This window comes from Coptis chinensis, chromosome 7 (genome assembly GCF_015680905.1).
Source record: "Coptis chinensis isolate HL-2020 chromosome 7, ASM1568090v1, whole genome shotgun sequence".
NCBI classification, from domain to species: domain Eukaryota; kingdom Viridiplantae; phylum Streptophyta; class Magnoliopsida; order Ranunculales; family Ranunculaceae; genus Coptis; species Coptis chinensis.
The window spans coordinates 32,179,664-32,188,819 of NC_141462.1; the positions used below are offsets into that span (position 1 = coordinate 32,179,664).

A 9,156-nucleotide genomic window follows, 5' to 3' on the forward strand; every position below is an offset into this window, starting at 1 on the left:
TACAAATGTATACGTTCTTCTAACGTAACTCCTATAAAAGAATGAATTTAAAATAGATGACATCAATTCTAGTTAATTAAGTAGATGACATTATCCAAAAAGTACTCTCAATCAACAGTCTTCATTATATTTTTGAAGAATAAACGGTGACTTGTAAAACATATTGTCGCTGTCCAATAAGAAATACCATTTCAGTACAAATTTGATAACATACAAATATAATTAGAAACACATATACTTTTATATATAAAAATAAATATATAATTTTTATTAAATAATCAAAATATATAAACTCGGTAGTTATAACAAGAGAGATGATATATACATTTACAAATGTTTACATTCTTCCAACATAACTCCCATAAAAGAATGGATTTAAAATAGATGACATCAATTATGGCTAAGGAAGTTCACTCAAGGATTGTGGTTATTGGTTATGATGATATTTTTAGCTTCCATATATAGATATGTTATGAAAATAGTTTGTACCATTTTTTTTAGTTAATGTATAGTTTTTTTTTTTTTGATAAATTAGTTAATGTATAGTTCAATCGTTTGGAGCACCAATTTTTTGCTCAATAATATTCTAAGAGGATCAAGTTTTTTGCTCAATATGTAGGAAAAAGTGGGTTTGAATAGCAATGGGGACAATTTTATGGGCGACCGGTAGTGATATAACCTAATCTTACTACATTCTGATCCTGTGCCATGTTTCTTACCTAGAATAGGAAATAAAACCCTTCGATTAGTTTTCCTATCATTTTCTTTTCATGTTCCTTTCCACTTCAGGTAAAATCCTCCATTGTATACAGTGTGAGTTCTGAAGTGGAATTAAACAAGTATGGTTAGCCCTGTTGTTGATGCTCCAGGGGGTTTTGGAGATGACGCAGCTGAACAATCCTTGTCGAGTGGAGATCCCTTTGTTGTAGATCCTTTGATGCCTGGCGTTCCAATGACACAACCTTTCTCTTGGAGCTCGTTGTTCTCCAATTCTTGGATTGCTTCTCAAGATACTTGACTGGAGTAGTTCAATATAAATGAGGTTGATGGTATTTCAGATGTTCCATTGGATCTCATTATGAGAGGTGAAACAGTTTGGAGGGATTATTTAGTCGGTTTCTTTCTAGAGAAAAGATTATCCTTCCCTTATGTGAAATTGGTACTGCAGCAGAAATGGAAAAAGAGGGGGTCATTTGAGATGTCAGCTAACCAAGAATTGTTTTACTTCAAATTTGTAAGTGATGAAGATCAGTAAGCTGTGTTGGATGAAGGTCCAGTGTTTATGGGCGGAACACGTCTTGTTATAGGACCATGGACTCAAAATGTTGAGCTCCAGATGAAATCGCTGAATACCATTCCCATTTGGGTTAAGATGCATGGTGTACCCAAAGTGATGTGGACTGATGAAGGCTTAGGCTTTATTGCTAGTAAGGTGGGGAAACCTCATTGTCAGGACCGCACAACAAAGGAACGAAGGCGTCTGGATTATGCGCATGTTTGTGTTGAGTACAAGGTAAATGAGACATTGCCTGACTCATTTGATATCCAATTGAGTCCAAACGATGTAAGGAAGATTTCTTATGAGTACCCTTGGATCCCTAAACGATGTGAGTATTGTCACATTTTTGGGCATACAATTGACAAATGCTCGAGAACAGCGCAGCAAAATCATGGCCACAGAGCAGCCAACAAGAATAGAGCTGGAATTGATGCAAGAGGTTTCCAAAATAGGGGAAACAATGCTATTAGAAGAGACTTTGGAATCGACAGAGGCAACAATACTGTAATGTATGATGGAAATGGTCCTGGTGAAGACAAAACAAGGAGAGTTTGGATACTGAGAGCCAATGTACATGCTTCTGAAGGGGCTGGAACTAGTTGTGTAAGAAATGAACAAGGAGAGCCTAGTATACCCAATGACACGGGTACATCACTAGTGAGTGGTGATGCGTACAGTGAAGGAATACAAGCTGATGATGCACAACAAGATACTGAAGAAGAGGAGAACACTGGGGATCAAGTGGCTGTATATAATGGAACTAATACTGCAGAATCTAGTGGGTCAAGATTTGCGATCCTTAATGATCTGGATTTACTGGAGAGTGGGAATGAGTTAGGTGATCGGCTGAAGCTTGGGAGTGAACTGATAATATTTCAGGATCAGGTTGCTATAGCTGAACCCATCCAGATGGGCATTCCCTGGCTTACGGTGGAGGAATTCAATGAAAGAGAACATGAGATTGAAAATGTTCTCTCGGAGGATGAGATATCTATCCATGAAACGGAACATTTCAATAATCAAGTCACTAACACAGAGAATGTGGAACCGCAAGCGTCCAACATGATAATGTTACTGGAGGATCCATGTAATCCGGTTGAGAATCAGAACACAAGCACAGCACAAGGCAGTAATTCTAAGAAGACTAGGGAGAAGAGAAATCCTATGAGCGAGGGGCAGTCGAGCAAGAAGAGAAGAGGAAGACCTAAAGGGTCCAAAAACAAACACAAATATTAAGAATGATTGCCCCAATCAGTATATGGAATGTGAGAGGTACAAATGACATCCTTAGAGTGAAGGAAATCAATAAGTTGAGAATGGAAAAAAAGATTTGCATTTTTGGGCTGTTAGAAACGAAGGTGAAACAACACAAATATCATGAAATTCATAGTTTGTGTTGTTCCAATTGGGAAGGGTTTGATAACTATAATAAAGATCTGTCTGGTAGGATATGGATATGTTGGAACCCAACTCTGGTAAGCATGCAACTTCTCAAAGTTTTTGACCAAATGATTCACTGTAAGGTATTATTTTTGCCTAGCACAGAAACCTTTCTGTTAACTATTGTCTATGCAAGAAATGCCTGAAAGGATAGAATAAATCTGTGGAGGCCGCACTACACCAGAATTGTCAAAAAAGGACGGGGTCTTAAGACGGATTTGGTCGTCTTCAATTTAGGACGGGCTTCTTAGTCCCAATTGAGAAAAGTCCGTCGTGTTGTTTATCTTTGAAATATTGAGGACGTTTTTCCTTGTCCTTAATATAGGACGGACAATTTAGTCTCAAATTTTGCTAGATACCGTCGCTATGAAGAAAACCCCCTCTTTAGCCATCACACACTTTTCTCAAACAATTTTTTTTCTTTTCTTTAAAGTGGGAACTCGCCTTCTTCCTCCCCTCCACAAACCTTAGTCTTACTGAAAAAAAGATCGGCCCCTTAATACGTCAACAGAAGTACTCAACACAAATCCGCTCGACCAGTCCTAATTTTCGTTTATTCTTTTCCTCTCTCCTCCATCACTTGTGTGAGTGGGCTGCGTCTGCTTACCCTCGAGACTCCAAGGTATGGGTTTCTCATTTTTCCTTTTACAACTTTCTTCTTGGTTTTTCAGTAATCATTTTAATGTCGAATTTGGGGGTTAGGGTTTGCCAACTATGGGTTTGAGAGACTTGCTGAGAAAATGATTTTCTTGTTGGGTTTAGTTATGTCGGGTTTGGCATGGAATCTCTGAAATTGTGCTGGTACATCATAGCCAATCAATTGCTTGAAAACCCTTTCATGTTTATAAGTTTTAACAATTGATTCACTGTTTCCCAGTGTTTGATTATATGACTAAAATGAGTGACAGTTATATGAACCAATTCAGCGTAGACATTTATGGTACCATTAATGCTAAAAAGACCTGGGAAGCCCTCTTTGGGTTTCTCAGTAAAAGCTTGTTTAAAAAGATTTTGCCATAATTGTTTTGTTGTTTTTTTTTCCATTGTTGTTTTGCTGTAATTTATAAAACTTAATTGGTGTTGGTAAAGTGACATCGAATATAATGTTCATTGCACCTTGACAACAACCTCCCCACCGGTTAAATCCGATGGAGTTTTACCCAAGGTCTTGAACTGGTTGGCCACTAACGTATGGGCATGGACAGAAACTTCAAAGTTGATTTTGTGGGTGATTAGGGTGGGGATGGGAGGGGAATACAATGTTGACAATGTTTTTAATGTACCAAGCATTGATCTTTGATGGTTTTATGATGATTTAGAAGTGTTTTATGAGACCCTTTTATTAAAATCTTCGTTTATATGATTTGTACTTCATTTTTTTTTTAGCTTTAGTGTGATTTATATGGGGATGGACATGGGATTCATTAGATGGGTAGTCAAAAATCAATTTCACCTTGTGTTTTTGCTAGTTTATGTTGTAGCATGGTTATCTGCTGTCATAACTGGTCTATAATCTTTACACAGCCATAAACTGGATCTTGGACTTGATGTGTTGCCTCGTCTGACAAATAATCTGCTACTGCAGCCCGTACAGGGATTGGAAGTTGTTGCAGTCCAACAAAGCAGAAGAAGATTTCAGCAAAAAAAAAACACAAAGCAGAAGATTAAGTTGGAGCAACATGCTGTTTGAGATGCAAGTACTCAGAGTATTTCATAAGGTACAACTGATATCCCCACCAAAAGTTAAATGCTACCAATGTCACACACACACATAAAACATATTAAAACACAAGCTTCAATAAAAATTGCTCACCAGAGGAGATCGTATATATTTCTTCCTAGGTGTCTGTGTCACTAAGTGACAATTAGAACTTAGTCTCTACTCATTCTATAACACTAGAGTTGGTATTCAAGTCGACCAAGTTCAGCTTCACAATGTTTAAGCTCGGCTGTTTAAGATATTTTTAATAGATGCAAGTACAATATTGTAATACCCCACATTTTTGTAACTGTAAATTGATTTGTCGCATTGAGTTTCCTTAAGTTACATGGTTTGTTTGATTTGGAGGTCAAGTGTTAATACTAAAAAGGTAACTTACTTTTTTGTGTTAATGAGTTCTGTGAACGTGTTGTGCCAATTTTGATATTATCTAATCGAGTTGTTGGGTTGGTGCCAATGTAATGACTTGGAATTTCACTGAAGGGTATTCTAATAATTTTACGTGCCATTTTAGTGCTAATAAAGAAAATTTTGTGTAGATTTATTTTGTCGACGATAGTCGGAAATTATTTTGTACTGATATTAAATTAGTCTCGGTTACAAGGTACGGTAACCGGAGTATATTTTATTCATTTGCTTGATTTTGTATTATTTCCCAAATGTTTTGTATTAAAATATATGTTTTTTTTTTTATAATTGACTAACTAGCTTATAAGTGGGATGGTGTATATGTGCATGTGGGATGAAGAGGAGCAGACAAGGTATGTAAAATAAGCGTCGTTGATTATTAAGTTAACTAGACACTTCATTAGTTAAAGCATGAGCTGGTCTAGAGAATATATGTGAATCTATCTCTATCTAAGTTAAGTAGGATAGGCGTGGGGTACACCTCCTGGAATAAAAGGAAGCTTATCATCTAATTTTAAGAGGGGGAGCCAAGTAGCCAACAACAAGCATGGATGCGCCCCGTCACCTTACCTGAAATGAATTATTAATGTTTCAAGGACAACACCTCTAGTTAGTAATTAAGACAAACAATGGCATGCAGGAAAATAATGAGAAAGGGGTTGGGCATTCTCCTCATCAGTTTATGGCATGTTATATCTTTTTTACATTGGAATTTCTCTCGAGAGAAAATGAGGAGGGGAGGATACAAAGAACTGAACATCACTAGTTCGTTTAGGTTCCGCTGAATCTATTTCAAGTTTTACATCATATTTATATTTTTCCTATTGAATTCATCCAATCTTATTAGTTAAACATGAAATCTTACTTATTTGATGAAATTGATTGGTTCGAAAGATTGAGATATTTGTCGCAGTAAAATATCGAGACTTTTGATTAAAAATTCTGTAGAATTGTCTATGGTTTCTTGGATTTATTGTTGTTGTCCGTGCTAATCTCAATCTGTAACTCAGTATTTAAATTTTGGTGTGTGAATATCAATCGTAGAAACTCAGGACTTGGGTCAAATTCTCTAGCTATATGATTTCAAAATAGGTTGTAGCTAGTGATGGAAGCATTAATCAAAGCGTTATCTACTACTGTTGGGGTTCATTCCTAAGGTGAGTAATTGTCTTTTAACTCTGTTTTAATGTTATTTGAACATGTTTAAGATCAGATTGAATGTGGTGTGGTTGTTGAATTTAAATTGAGTGCAAAGTGTTAAGGATGAATTGGAAATTTTGTGCTTCTGCCTCCTACTTTGATATTACATATAAAATTGAACGTTTGATATTTTTAATTGAATCCAACTCTGAGTGAAAGTTGAATGAGTCCTTTGTTCAACGCAAAAAGCCCCAACTCATTTGGATGTGTGGGGAGAAAGTTATGGTTTCGGCAACTTAGGTCGTCAGAGTTTTTTTACTGCAGAAAACAGTTTCAATGCACTGGATTGGGGTTGGTTTAGGGATTTTAATTTTGGTGTTAATTTTGTTAGTTTATGTACCCAGGTTTTATTGATGCGCTTAGAGACTTGGATGCTTGTTTAGCAATGGTGCATTTGTTTGCGGCCTAGCCTACACAAGTGTCTAAGGTATGTATATAGTCTTTTCACTCGCCCAAAGGTAAGCTACTCATCTTAGTTCGTTTTTTTTCACTTACATTCATTCAAGTACTTGTTTTAGCTCTTGTAGTCATTGAGTTAGATACTTACAATATATTATTACGAGTTGTACAAACATTGGTTATAGTTTCACTCTGTTTTGTTGTGTATGCACAAAAGTTGTTTGCTGAAAATCTTATCTAGAAGTTCTATTATATGAAACAAACGACTAAATAACTAAGAGACTTACAAAAGTTCTGTTTTGTTTTGAATAATGAGTGTTAGTGGGGGTAATTCAAACTTTGGTAGTAAAATGGGCTTTTGTTGGGATGTGTTTATATATGATTTTTAAGGTGACTTGATGAGTGTAAAATCTTTTTTGTCCAGCTCAAGTTTAACTTTATTTATTCTTTGTTTATTAGATTTAACTTTAGAACTAGATGATGATTTGGTAAAGGTTGTTGCTCAACTCCATTGTGTTATTAAGTGATGATAGAAGGTCCAAGATTCCAAGTGGAGTTCACTGATGATGGACAAGATACTAGACAATATCGAGCAAGTATGCCACAATAGTCGGGAAGGTGGCTAGGACACACTGCTCACCTATTTGTACAAGGACTGGGCAGATGTTCTAGAATTAATTAAAAAAAGATGATTTGTGGAAGGATGTCTAGGTAAGTACAAGTCACTCTACCTGATTTTATTTTAGTAAGCACTTTTAATTTAAGGTTTGTGTACCCATTAACATCAGTGATCTGTGGCCTGCTAATTTAAGGTCTTCTATATCTTTTCTTTATATTTATTGATTTGAAATCCAACTTAAAGCCTCATATAGATATAATCGAAGTTTGATAGGTTAAGAATATAAGAAAGTATATACAAAACAAGACAAAACTGTGAACGACAATCTCCCATAATATATTATATGATGTGTCTTCCCGATGATCCTTTTGACATGGAAAATAATCAAAAGGCCTTATTGTACTCCCGATAGACATGGTATAAGTAATTCTTTCCAGTTGGCTCTGTAACTAGGATAAACAATGTTCTAGCACAGCCATGGTATAGCCTTTCTCACTATGATATGGATTGCCCTAAGTGAATCTAACACTACCTAAACCCTCGGATATCCGACCTTTAAACATATTTCCAGCTTGGTCTGAATAGCTACTATCTCTACCTTGAGTATTGAGCTGCTTTCCCCTTGAGGTACATGTACTTAGATCAGAGCAATAATTTGATGATACTCTTCATCCACATATTCGTGCTACTTTGGCATACACGCCACACACTTTAAGATACGCAAGGGGGGGAGGCAAGAGATCCACATTTAAGGATTCTATCAAGTTCTTACAAGGGAGGGTTTCTTCAAATATGTATGCTAATATCAAATTGCATAAGAGAGTATGGTGAGATAGTGGGTCTCAACTCAAGTTCTTGGGCATCTTATTGAATAATATTGTCTAGCTAAATAGAAATACATTTGTATGTCATTTAACTTTGTTTAGCCTTTAGTTGAACATTCTTTGCTGTATTTTTATATATTTCCCATACTTCAAGAACAAACTTCGATGAGAGTTGCTTTTGGTAAGCCACTAGCTAGGGACCTGTGCTAGGGTCTGTATTGGACATGTTCTTTCAATGCGATGCAAGGAAGGTAACAAATTATGTACTTTGGTGATCTATTTGTTGCGTACTCTTTGTTTGTTGCAAGTAGCTAGCTATAGTTTTGGTACTTTGGTCCCTTTTTTGTTGTTTGATTGTTTATTCAATTTAGAGTGTATTGGAATTTGAAGTTTGCAACTTTTGGTAGTTGTCTTTGATTTTCTGCCTAAAATCTGAAGAACAAGCTAGGAGTTGTATCAGACTAATTTAAGCAATTGTTTGATATTTTTCTAGTTTTCTGGAGTTGGAACTTATCACTATAAACTTTATAAGTTTCAACAGAATTGAGTGGGACTCCAAGTTTTGGAAGTTGAAATACATCGTTAGTTTGCTTATATTATGCCTAAAAGTAGTAGTTTGGTTTGTTATGCTTCTTCTCAATACGTGAAACGCTATACCATTGTGGTTTATTTTAAATTCATTTTGGCTAATGCGTGCATTAGATTTTCTAGAAACTTAATATTTCTTTTGTATGTAATACAGAGGAGAGGATCGAGGATGATGATGTCGTTCTTGGATCGTGGTGCTATTTTGAACCTTCTAATGTTCTAAGTAAGTCGGTACTAGGATTTTTATTCCCTTGTGATTTTGTCTTTGTCTTGAACTTCATTATGTCGAGGCACATTTGTCCTTCAATTTCTTGTTTGTGTTGGAATAATTGAGCATTTTCATTATTGTTTTTTAAAGGTGAAAATGAAGAATCGACCGATTTTCAATGAGTAGATCACATGTTTTCTTCAACATTTTACCGAGATGAAATGTGTGTTAAGCGTGAATGAAGAAGTGATCGTTATGTTGTGCGATGGAGCTTGGTGTTGAAGACTAGTAGAAAACAAATTGGTATTCATAAATGAGACATTGGTTGTTGATATTTATGAAGTATTTAGAGATTAGTGCTAGGTTTAATTATTTGTTTTGGCTAAAGTGTTGATAGGCCTTGATCAATGTCGACAACTTATTTAATGTATTCTTGCTACAACACTTGTATGTTTTGGGGGTTTGTTTTTA

At 35.7% G+C, this 9,156-nt stretch overlaps 1 long non-coding RNA gene across 3 annotated transcripts; it reads left to right on the forward strand.

Moving 5' to 3' along the window:
• The first annotated feature begins 3,097 nt into the window (after nt 1–3,097).
• Nucleotides 3,098–8,929, forward strand: LOC147487149 (uncharacterized). 3 transcript variants are annotated; one of them, XR_015201481.1, is made up of 6 exons: nt 3,098–3,341; nt 4,305–4,437; nt 6,392–6,474; nt 6,971–7,157; nt 8,632–8,700; nt 8,836–8,929. It is a non-coding gene; the product is annotated as an uncharacterized LOC147487149 (long non-coding RNA). The 3 variants fall into 3 exon arrangements; XR_015201480.1 differs by lacking the exons at nt 3,098–3,341; nt 4,305–4,437 and having other exon boundaries at nt 5,755–6,474; XR_015201479.1 differs by lacking the exons at nt 3,098–3,341; nt 4,305–4,437; nt 6,392–6,474 and having other exon boundaries at nt 6,752–7,157.
• The last annotated feature ends 227 nt before the right edge of the window (nt 8,930–9,156 follow it).